Source organism: Impatiens glandulifera, chromosome 3 (genome assembly GCF_907164915.1).
Source record: "Impatiens glandulifera chromosome 3, dImpGla2.1, whole genome shotgun sequence".
Lineage (NCBI taxonomy): Eukaryota > Viridiplantae > Streptophyta > Magnoliopsida > Ericales > Balsaminaceae > Impatiens > Impatiens glandulifera.
Genome location: NC_061864.1, coordinates 24,672,809 through 24,684,895, shown reverse-complemented (window position 1 = coordinate 24,684,895; position 12,087 = coordinate 24,672,809). Strand labels below are relative to the sequence as shown.

Sequence of the window (12,087 nt, the reverse complement as noted above, 5' to 3'; positions counted from 1 at the left end):
CTATATTTTTTTTTTCAAAGGACATGTTCAAATTTGCTCTCTTATCTTTGGTTTATGTATTTAACTTTATTTTCACCACTTTTTACATTTTGTTCAATGTGATAGACTATATTTTCTTCAATAAAATTGAAAACTCTCAAGATATAAGTTACCAAAATATTTTAAATTAAATAAATATTACATTGAATGATAAGTATATCATAAAAACCAAATGATTTGTCTGGTTAACCTGTTATGTTTTCTTTGAATATATATAATTAACACCATTATTAACTACCTTTCTTATGGTCGATTTTATTGTGCTTAAGGAACTTTTCAACCATTGATACATAACTCCACAAAAAAAATCATCCTAACAAAAAAAAAAAATATCATCCAACAGTTTATGGTCAATATGGTTCCATAAGATGAGGGAGAATGCATTTTTCTTTTTTGAAAAATAGTTTATCTTATTTAACTCAATATCTTTTTATACATATATAATATATATTATTCAAAACAATTACAAGCATATGAAAATGGAATTCAGGATAAATTGCCTATCAACTTTATCAATACCTCTATATCTAGAGAAGCAATAAAACAAACACTATATGTCATGAATATTTACATATTATACAAACACTATGCCCTGTTTGGAAAGTCCAGGAGCACTATCAGGATTTGGGCAAAAAGAAAATAATTTATTTAAAAACTCAGTTAATTATATAAGAAATTAAAAGTCTCAATATTTCTTAGAAATTTAACGTCAAGTTAACCACTCCAAAATAAACTCCAGACCACCACTACAACAAAACATATTTACAGCGACCCTTATATACCAACGCATATTAAGCGTTGCTAAAAATCAAAAGAAACAAAACTTTTGCCCACCCTTATACATATAACAACCTTTATTAATTTTTTATATAAATACTTGTTGATAACTTCATCCTTTAACTATTTTAAATTTTAATATTTTTATTTTTTAACTTTATAAATATTTTATTTCACTATTTTACTTTTTAATTAAATTTAACTTATAAATTTTTTAACAATAAATTTAATTATTAATTTTATTAACATTAAAATTTAATTATTAAATTTTTATAACATAATTATCAAATTTCATTATTAGTATTTTTATTAATATCTGTACTTTAATTAATTATTATTTAAATTTAATTAATTTAAAAGTAAAAAATAATATAAATTAATATTATATTAAATTTAAGACCTATATATTTTTATAATTAGAAACCATTATCCAATTTATTTTCTCTCTCATAACCTAATCACATTCCACACTCCATTGCTAAGACGCGTTCTTGTCTACAAACGCTAGCGGGTAACCTAGAAACAAAGGTCTTCACATAGAGAGAAAGAGTGGGAGAAGAAATCATAGCGGACAGAGATAGAGATGAGCTTCCTGTTGTTTTTCTCGTCGATTGCTCCACAATTTTTTTTCTGGTTCGTTACCTTTCTCAGATCCCTAATCTTGTCTTTCTACAAATCATTGGAACTCAACAACTCATGCGGAATTGAACTTGTACTCTTTCTTTTTCTTTCTTTTCCCTATAATTATAGTATTGTTATGTTCTTGGTTGATCTTCTTATCTAATTTTAGGTTTACATTGTTCAGTTTTGTTGTTCCGCTTTGATGATCTGTTTTTATAAGCTTCTTTATTGCTAATTTTGCAATTCTGTGATATGATATATATATAACCTGATCTCTACCTCCGGATTACATTACATGTGGATTGTATTTCTCTAATTGGATATGTAATATGTATTCACAAAATCAAAGACTATTATGCTCTTTTTTTTTTTTTGTCAATTCAGTGATTCACACACTAATAACTGTTTATAAGTTTGAACTTTTTCATACCATTTTAACTCAATAATGATTTCTTGAGACTGTTGTTTATATCTTGCTGCAATTTGAATCTATCTATACATTATAAAACATTTGATCTTCAGTTGGTAAGTGTTGATGATACTCCAGTTCTATTGATTGATTTGCATGAAGTCATATGCCTTGTTTCAATATTGATGTAACAAGGTAAGGTCATTTCAATATACATGGTAATTAAATTTGAATGAATAAAGATGAGTTGCAATGTTTTTTCTTGGCTCTTAACTTAAGGTATTATAGGGTTTGAAATTTGACCAATATTCCCATTGTCCTTGTTTTGTTTATCTTTTATAGATCACTTGTTCTCTCTTTAGTCTATCTGCTAATTCCTTCAATCTTGAGGTACGCTCTTTATTGTTTCAAGATTTGGAAAGAAGGAAAACAAAGAACAGAGGGAACGGTTATGCTGGATCTTCGGTCGTTTTTCGTTTCAGCCGCTCAACGACAATCCTATGTTTGGTCCTTCTTCAACGTAATCCTTCTTTTCTCTTACCAATCTGATTTACTTACTATCCCCAATTTGATTGCTTGTCTTTATAATGGCTTTGTGAATCTCAGTTGGTTGTCTTCATTAACCTCCAACAGTGGTGGTTGGCATGGCCCTAGGTTGAAAAGTCATCTTCAGGAATTGATGGGTGAAGAACAGGTTCTTCCCTCTATCCCTATCTCAAATGGGTATCCATTTGATTGGTTAATGTAGACGGCAAAGAAATCAAAGCTTATTTGAAGTAGAAATTGAAATTTGGGTTTGAATCTGGATCTTACTTATTATATATATATATATATATAATTATATATAGTGAAATGAAAATAATTGAAGCCATCAATTTTTAATTGTTACTTACTTATGTTTGTCTTAGTTCAGATTTTAAATTGTGAAGCCTCATAAATGATCTTAATTTGTAAATCTTCAGGTTTTGATCTTAACTCTGTGAAGCCTCATGAGTACAAACTCATTATGAATTGTGGTAAGATTCATGCCTATAAACTGTTTGCAGAAATGCCTGTACATTATAAAAACTTTGGAAATTTGCAGGTTGCAGGAGGTGATAGTGCAGTAGGTTGGGTTTTGGGACTTCTCGGTACAGGCAACGACTTTTCAAGAACTTTCGGGTTGGGTAATTCACTTTTCAAATCATCTACCTGTTTTAAGTTTTTAACATCTATACTATCATTTTCTTGAACATTCTTTCAATTTGTCTTAACCAGGGTGGGTCAATATCTATTTACTGGAAATCCGTAGTCAAGAAGACTCTCGAGAGTGCATGCACAGGAAAACTCTGTCGTTTGGATAGGCAAGTCTCTCATATGAATGATCTTAATTTGTAAATTTTCAGGTTTTGATCTTAACTCTGTGAAGCCTCATGAGTACAAACTCATTATGAATTGTGGTAAGATTCATGCCTATAAACTGTTTGTAGAAATGCCTGTACATTTTAAAAACTTTGGAAATTTGCAGGTTACAGGAGGTGATAGTGCAGTAGGTTGGGTTTTGGGATGTCTTGGTACAAGCAACGACCTTTCAAGAACTTTCAGTTGGGTAATTCACTTTTTAAATCATCTACTTGTTTTAACTTTTTAACATTTATACTATCATTTTCTTGAACATTCTTTCAATTTGTCTCAACTAGGGTGGTTCAATCCCTATTTACTAGAAATCCATAGTCAAGAAGACTCTCGAGAATGCATGCACAGGCAAACTCTGTCGTTTGGATAGGCAAGTCTCTCATATGAATGATCTTAATTTGTAAATCTTCAGGTTTTGATCTTAACTCTGTGAAGCCTCATGAGTTTGTACTCATTATGAATTGTGGTAAGATTCATGCCTATAAACTGTTTGCAGAAATGCCTGTACATTATAAAAACTTTGGAAATTTGCAGGTTGCAGGAGGTAATAGTGCAGTAGGTTGGGTTTTGGGACTTCTCGGTACAGGCAATGACCTTTCAAGAACTTTCGGTTGGGTAATTCACTTTTTAAATCCTCTACGTGTTTTAAGTTTTTAACATTTATACTATCATTTTCTTGAACAATCTTTCAATTTGTCTTAACTAGGGTGGTTCAATCCTTATTTATTGGAATTTCGTAGTCAAGAAGACTCTCGACAATGCCTGCACAGGCAAACTCTGTCGTTTGAACAGGCAAGTCTCTCATATAAACATAGGAAAGAACAATAGATATGAAATTAGTTATAGAAACTTCCCAGCTAACTAATATGATTGCATGTTAAAGCATAAATAAGTATTGATCAAAATGGGTGGTAGAAGTATGCTCTTCTGCGTTTGCATTTTTTTCGTCTTATTCTTTATACATAGAAGATATTTATTGGCCAAACATTTAGTCCTTCCTCTTATGTTCTTAATAGGTTGTTGGAACTCCCAATTACATATGCCCTTAATAAGTTGTTGGAACTCCCAATTACATATGCCCTGAACTGCTTGCTAATATTTTTTACGGTTGATGTATGAATGAGAAACCTCTTTGTATATGTTTTTTCTTGATCGAAGGTAAATTTCAGTTTTTGCTATTGCCCTGAGATAGTCTTTGGGTGAACTTCACTAAATCTACTTTATTTTTGTAGTTGGAAACTTTCGATGTCAATGCCTGTTGAGAAGCTAGTGGATCCACCTTATTCTCTTAAGTAAGTTGAAAAGTAAGTTGAAGAATATTCATTGGATCATGGATCAGGTTGATATAATTAGTTCTTATTAAAAGAATGTACAAGAAGTTTGGTATTATCATTAGATTAGGGTGATATAATTTTTTTATCTACATAACTTTTTTCCTTTTCTTAGATATATGACTTAAATATTTTTGTTGCAGATTAGAACAAATTCTATTGCATCAAACCCTTTGGATACTATGAACATCACAGTTGTAAGTACAATATTTATAAATTTATTTCTAATTTGTTAATATTTGCCGGTTATTAATGATTCATTTTTGTTTATCATATCACTCCATTAATGTTTAATGATTTTGTTGGTGAGCAGCTTTCCGACATGAATAGTGATCAGCACAAACATGTTCTTTACAAACATAGCCTCTGAGTTCAAACGGGAATTTAATGTTTTTTTTATTTGAACATTAGAACATTAAAAAAAATTGTAATATATAATTAATATTTATTTATTTGATTATGATATTATTTTATGAGAAAATATTGTTTAGAAAATTTATGTTTATTTTTTATTATTTAAATTGTCAATAATGAATAGGAAATGTTTTTTTAAATATTTTTAATGATTATTTAATTTAAAACAAAAATACAAACAAATTAAAAAGTAAAATTGTTAAAAATTAATTGGGGTTTTGGCGACGCTTAAATTAATATTACCGACGCTTAAATAAGCGTTGTTATAACTTCTGCCGACCCTGCTTATGGCGACGCAAAAATAAGGGTCGGTGATATTTTTAGCGACGCTTTTAAGGGTTGGCAGAAGTCTTTTTAAGGGTCGCCAGAAGTCTTTTTTGTTGTAGTGCACATAAAATAAAATTCAATTATTCAACATCATTAACTTAAAATTTGTAGTATATTCTAGACAAATCAAAATTTAACCGTACTCTTAAATTATATTAAAATTTAATGAGTTTATTACTTTTTTTAAAAAAAAAAGTTAATAATAAAAAAAGTTATTAATTTATTTTCTACTTAAAATGTAATTGTTTTTAGAATAGGATAATATGATAAAATTAACAAATTTAAGTAGTTTATCACTTAAATTGATATATTAAAGATTTATTTAATATATATTTATTTGATAACACATATTTATAAACACCTATACTATTTTTAATGTATTTAAGTAAAAATTATAATTTTATTTGCGATACATACGGATAAAAATATAAACAAAAGATTAGTCTAACTCCTTCAGATTAGTATGAAAGGATGCGTAATTAGACGTGTAGTCTAACAGATGAGAGTTAGACGTGCAGTCTAACTCCTTCAGATTAGTCTGAAGGGATGCGTAGTTAGACGTGTCGTCTAACAGATGAGAGTTAGACGTGCAGTCTAACTCCTTCAGATTAGTCTGAAGGGATGCGTAGTTAGACGTGTCGTCTAACATATGAGAGTTAGACGTGCAGTCTAACTCCTTTAGATTAGTCTGAAGGGATGCGTAGTTAGATGTACCGTCTAACAGATGAGAGTTAGACATGCAGTCTAACTCCTTCAGATTAATCTGAAGGGAACCGTAATTAGGATCGGCGTAATCAATAGAGATAGGGTCTAGCTATTGATGACGGCTTAGGAAAAATGGTTTGATAGAAATCCTATTAAGGATTTAAATCACTTTCTATTATACACAAACTCTTGCAAACTTTTGAACGATTCAAGTGCGGAAACGTTTGCTCAGGTTTGAAGCTAAGAACTAAGAATGGGAAGATGACAGAATGAAAATGACACAATAGTTTGTTTATGGATGTTCGGAGCAAACTCTCTTACGTCACCTCTTCTTTCAACCACCGGAAAGATTCACTATAAGTTTCTTAGAATCAAATACAGTTGCACGATTAGCTCACTGTTGAACAGAACAGGCTCTGTTCAACTTACAATATGATGAAGTATATCACTCAGCTAAAATAATGTTTTGATTTTAACTCTCTCTTGATAAACATATAGTAAAACAAGAAAGCAACTCTTTCGTATATTAGTTTGTATGTTTGCGTATAGTTCTCTGAGTATCGATAGATCGATGATTCATTCGTGGTCCTTGAAGATCTTTAAATAGGGAGCAGGTACCAACGGTCAAATCTTCCATAATGACACGTGGCGAGCTTCTATTGGAACACCTCCATAGTACACAATAGACTTTGAGCATCAGGATCGTGGCCGTACCAATCTGGTAGTGCGCCAAATATTCTTCTAGGATATTCTTGCAAAAAACAAGTAGTGGGAAGAATATTTGCTTACGTGGCATTAATCAAATGGTTGCAACTGGCTGACGTACTGATCTTCACTGAAAAATGGAGTAGCGTACATCTAGTTGATCGTGGGTAGACGGGTGCTAGCTTTAAGCAACTTCTTAAGCATAGAATTAGACGTATTTCACTTAGACGACCTCGTCTAATGAAATTAGACGCCCCCGACTAATAGCAGAATCCATTAGACCAGGTGGTCTAATGGGATTAGACGATACATCTAATTACGGTTCCCTTCAGACTAATCTGAAGGAGTTAGACTGCACGTCTAACTCTCATCTGTTAGACGACACGTCTAACTACGCATCCCTTTAGACTAATCTGAAGGAGTTAGACTGCACGTCTAACTCTCATCTGTTAGACGGAACATCTAACTACGCATCCATTCACACTAATCTAAAGGAGTTAGACTGCACGTCTAACTCTCATATGTTAGACGAAACATCTAACTACGCATTCCTTCAGACTAATCTAAAGGAGTTAGACTGCATGTCTAACTCTTATCTGTTAGACTGCACATCTAACTACGCATCCCTTCAGACTAATCTGAAGGAGTTAGACTGCACGTCTAACTCTCATCTGTTAGACGACACATCTAACTACGTCTCCGTTAGACTGCACGTCTAACTACGTATCTGTTAGACTGCATGTCTAACTACGTATCCGTTAGACTGTACGTCTAACTAAGTATCCGTTAGACTGCACGTCTAACTACGTATCTGTTAGACTGCACGTCTAACTCTATGCATCTAATGGCTAATTAGTCTAATGAACCTCATTTACACTTAGTCTAATATAACCTGTTTTCGATACACCTGCACCAAAAACGATTAGACGACTTAAATTAAGTTTTATACACACTCATCATCAAAATTCCAATAGTCAAAATATTTTGACACTTAGTCAAAATAATTTGACCCAACAATTTCCCCCTTTTTGATGAAGATGTTAAAACTTTGCATAGACAACAAAAAGATTATATGAGTGATGCAATCAATACCATAATGAGATAAACGCAAAATTAGGAATGTTTTTCAACAGAAAAATACAAAAAACCTTTCAAAAATAGCAAAACGAAATAAGATCAGGACAACACAAGACAAAAAAAAAATTATATTCCTATCCTCCTTTCTCTCTTCCTCTTTTTTAACATCATCTAGGAAGAGAATCTACAGCTGACTCTAGAGCTAAAGTTAGAGCAGAGTTAAGCTCGTCCATGTTTCTCTTCTTCGATCTAAGCCTGTTCACCCTAAGAACATAATCGAGAACCTTCTCGCTGTTCAAGATTTTGGAAGAGGAATGGAACCCGTGACCAGGTTCATCAATAATACGGCAAAGGAATGCGCAAAGAGGACCGTCATAGCCAAAGATCTTCTTCCGGGCGGAGATCATTCTAACTAGGTTGTTGAAGAGGAATTTTGACCATTTGATGGCTACCACTTGCTCTTATCACAAAACGTCTAACGTCTATTAGACGTATACGTCTAACCGCGCAGGTTAATTAACTAAGACATGAGTTCCCGAAAGAAGATAAAAACTTCTTAAGTAGACGTACATCTAAGTAGTTATGCTTCTTAAACTTTTAGTCCATTGGACGTATTAATACCTCTGTCTTCTTGTCTGTCCAGTTACGTTTGAAGAACTTGTTCCCCCTCAATTTATGCACTTAACAGCATCAATCAAGATCAACAAGTCCTAAAATGTTTCTAAAGTGAGAAAACTTAGCTTCGGGTAGATGCTTTGTGAATATGTCTGTAGTTTGTTGATCTGTTGGGATGTATTCAAGACGAATCTGCTTCTGATTGACATGCTCTCGGATAAAGTGATGCCTGATTTCAATGTGCTTTGTCCGAGAATGCAGAACTGGATTGTAGGTGATTGCGATAGCACTAGTGTTGTCGCATAAAATTGGAGATTCTTCAGCCTCAATCCCATAGTCCTTAAGTTGTTGTTGAACCCACAAAAGCTGAGAGCATCAACTGTCAGCAGCAAGGTACTCTGCTTCAGCTGTAGACGTGGCAACCGACGTCTACTACTTGTTAAACCATGAGATAAGATGATCTCCAAGGAACTGGCAAGTTCCACTCGTGCTCTTTCTATCAATTTTGCATCATGCATAATCTGCATCTGAGAAACTAGTTAAATTGAAACTGGAATCTTTCGGATATCATAGTCCCACATTTTGAGTTCCCTTTAAATACTTCAAAATGCGTTTAGCAACAGTAAAGTGAGAGAGTTTAGGATTAACCTGAAATCTTCCACAGACACCAACAACAAATTGGATATCTGGTCTACTAATAGTAACATAGAGCAATGACCCAATTAGACCTCTATAGGTTGTGACATCTACACTTTGACCACCTTCATCTTTGTCCAATTTACTAGAGGAGCTCATTGGAGTGGCTGCAGGAGAGTAATTCTCCATCCCAAACTTCTTTAGTAACTCTTTGGTATAATTGGCTTGATTGATGAAGGTTCCTTTCTCCAACTGACGAACTTGAAGACCTAGGAAGAAAGTTAATTCTCCCATCATGCTCATTTCAAATCTGTCCTACATCAACTTGGCAAATTTCTCACACAATTTGGAGTTAGTTGATCCAAATATAATATCATCAACATATATTTGAACAAGCAGAATGTGAGAGTCTTTAGTGAATCTAAATAGTGTTTTATCCACAGTTCCAATAACAAAGTCACAATCAAATAAAAATTCAGTCAAAGTGTCATACTAAGCTCTAGAAGCTTATTTCAGACCATACAAAGCTTTTGCAGGTTTAAAAACATGATTTGGTAAAGTATGATCTACAAACCAGGGGGTTGCTCAACATAAACATCTTCATTTAATTTACCATTTAAAAATGCACTTTTCACATCAATTTGAAAAACTTTAAAATTCTTAAATGATGCATAGGCCAAGAAGATTCTAATTGCCTCAAGTCTTGCTATAGGTGCAAAAGACTCATCAAAGTCGATATCTTCCTCTTGTTTGTATTCTTGAGTAACTAAACCGACCTTGTTTCTAATAACTAAGCCATTTTCACTAAGCTTGTTTCTAAGGACCCATCTTGTTCCTATGACTGACTGATCAGGTTATAGCACAGATTGTCAACGAGTAACACATCATTAATGGTTAGATTATCATGGATAATCTTACCCTTACCCATGGTCTTACCCTTCTTGTTGTCACCAAAAGTGATCTTAGGTCCAGAAAAATCTGCTATATCAGTGAGAAGCCGCCTGTTTCCTGTCATATGCCTGGAAAAGCCGCTATCCAGATACCACACAGATTACTCGAGACCATCATTCACTTTTACCTTGGATTGATTATCTTCCAGCAAGCATGAAATAGTTTCAATCACTTTTTTAGCAGGAGAATCCTCGGAATCGCTGTCGGCCCATTTGGATTTGTTTTCAACACACATGAAAACTTTCTGGTCCTTCTTGACTTGAATATTTCGACCATAGATCTGAGTCAACTTCTCCCCGATTTCTTTAGTAGAGGAACAAGACTTGATCTCGTAGAATATGTTCATGTTGATCGACTGACACAAAATATTTTTGGCCACATTGTCCAGGTTGTTGGTCATCTTATCTTCAATAGTCCACTCACATCTTGGCTTCGAAGTTTTTATGGGGCCATCGGTAATGACGTTCCACATATCACAATCAAAAGAAGCCAAGTGAGCTTGCATTTTCATCATCCAATATTCGTAGTTGTCCCTTGACACAATGGGGATCTCGGTTATGATAGACATGATTCAAGTTCTTGATGCTTGAGAATAGAAGCAGGGCTTTGATACCAATTGATAGGATCAGCGTAATCAATAGAGACAGGGTCTAGCTATTGATGTTGGCTTAGGAAAAATGGTTTGATAGAAATCCTATTAAGGATTTAAATCACTTTCTATTCTACAAAAACCCTTGCAAACTCTTGAACGATTCAAGTGCGGAAACGTTTGCTCAGGTTTGAAGCTAAGAATCAAGAATGAGAAGATGACAGAATGAAAATGACACAACAATTTGTTTATGGATGTTCGGAGAAAACTCTCCTACGTCACCCCTTTTTCCAACCACCGGAAGGATTCACTATAAGTTTCTTAGAATTAAATATAGTTGCACGATTAGCTCCCTGTTGAACAGAACAGAATATGTTCAACTAATATGATAAAGTATATCACTCAGCTAAAACAATACTTTGATTCTAACTCTCTCTTGATAAACACACAGTAAAACAAGAAAGCAGCTCTTTCGTATATCAGTTTGTATGTTTGCGTATAATCCTCTGAGTATCGATAGATCGATGATTCATCTTTGGTCCTTGAAGATCTTTAAATAGGGAGCAGGTACCAACGGTCGAATCTTCCATAATGACACGTGGCGAGCTTCCATTGGAGCGCCTCCATAGTACACAACACACTTTGAGCACCAGGATCGTGGCCGTACCAATCTGGTAGTGAGCCAAATATTCTTCTAGGATATTCCTGCAAGAAATAAGTAGTGAGAAGAATATTTGCTTACGTGGCATTAATCAATTAGTTACATCTGGCTGTTGTACTAATCTTCACTAGAAAGTAGAGTAGGAGTACCGTACAGCTAGTTGATCATGGGTAGACGGATGCTAGCTTCAAACAACTGCTTAAGCATGGCATTAGACGTATTTCACTTAGACGACCTCATCTAATGAAATTAGACGCCCCCGTCTAATAGCAGAATCCATTAGACCACCTGGTCTAATGGGATTAGACGACACGTCTAATTACGGTTCCCTTGAGACTAATCTGAAGGAGTTAGACCACACGTCTAACTCTCATCTATTAGAAGGCACGTCTAACTACGCATCCCTTTAAACTAATCTGAAGGAGTTAGACTGCACGTCTAACTCTCATCTGTTAGACGGCACGTCTAACTACGTATCCCTTCAGACTAATCTGAAGGAGTTAGACTGCACGTCTAATGTCTAACTCTCATCTGTTAGACAGCACGTCTAACTACGCATCCCTTCAGACTAATCTGAAGGAGTTAGACTGCACGTATATCTCTCATCTGTTAGATTGCACATCTAACTACGCATCCCTTCAGACTAATCTGAAGGAGTTAGACTGCACGTCTAACTCTCATCTATTAGACGGCACGTCTAACTACATCTGTTAGACTGCACGTCTAACTACGTATCCGATAGATTGCACGTCTAACTACGTATCCGTTAGATTGCACGTCTAACTACGTATCCGTTAGACTTCACGTCTAACTACGTATCCGTTAGACTACACGT

The 12,087-nt window shown here is 34.1% G+C and overlaps 3 long non-coding RNA genes across 3 annotated transcripts; all 3 read left to right on the top strand.

The window, feature by feature from the left end:
* The first annotated feature begins 2,447 nt into the window (after positions 1 to 2,447).
* Positions 2,448 to 2,997, top strand: LOC124928717. The gene is made up of 3 exons (XR_007098585.1): positions 2,448 to 2,540; positions 2,809 to 2,862; positions 2,931 to 2,997. It is a non-coding gene; the product is annotated as an uncharacterized LOC124928717 (long non-coding RNA).
* Positions 2,998 to 3,114: 117 nt separating this feature from the next.
* LOC124928716 lies at positions 3,115 to 4,067 on the top strand. The gene is made up of 5 exons (XR_007098584.1): positions 3,115 to 3,285; positions 3,354 to 3,434; positions 3,526 to 3,707; positions 3,776 to 3,856; positions 3,948 to 4,067. It is a non-coding gene; the product is annotated as an uncharacterized LOC124928716 (long non-coding RNA).
* Positions 4,068 to 4,513: 446 nt separating this feature from the next.
* Positions 4,514 to 4,985, top strand: LOC124929111. Its single transcript, XR_007098628.1, has 3 exons — positions 4,514 to 4,533; positions 4,716 to 4,769; positions 4,886 to 4,985. It is a non-coding gene; the product is annotated as an uncharacterized LOC124929111 (long non-coding RNA).
* Positions 4,986 to 12,087: the final 7,102 nt, after the last annotated feature.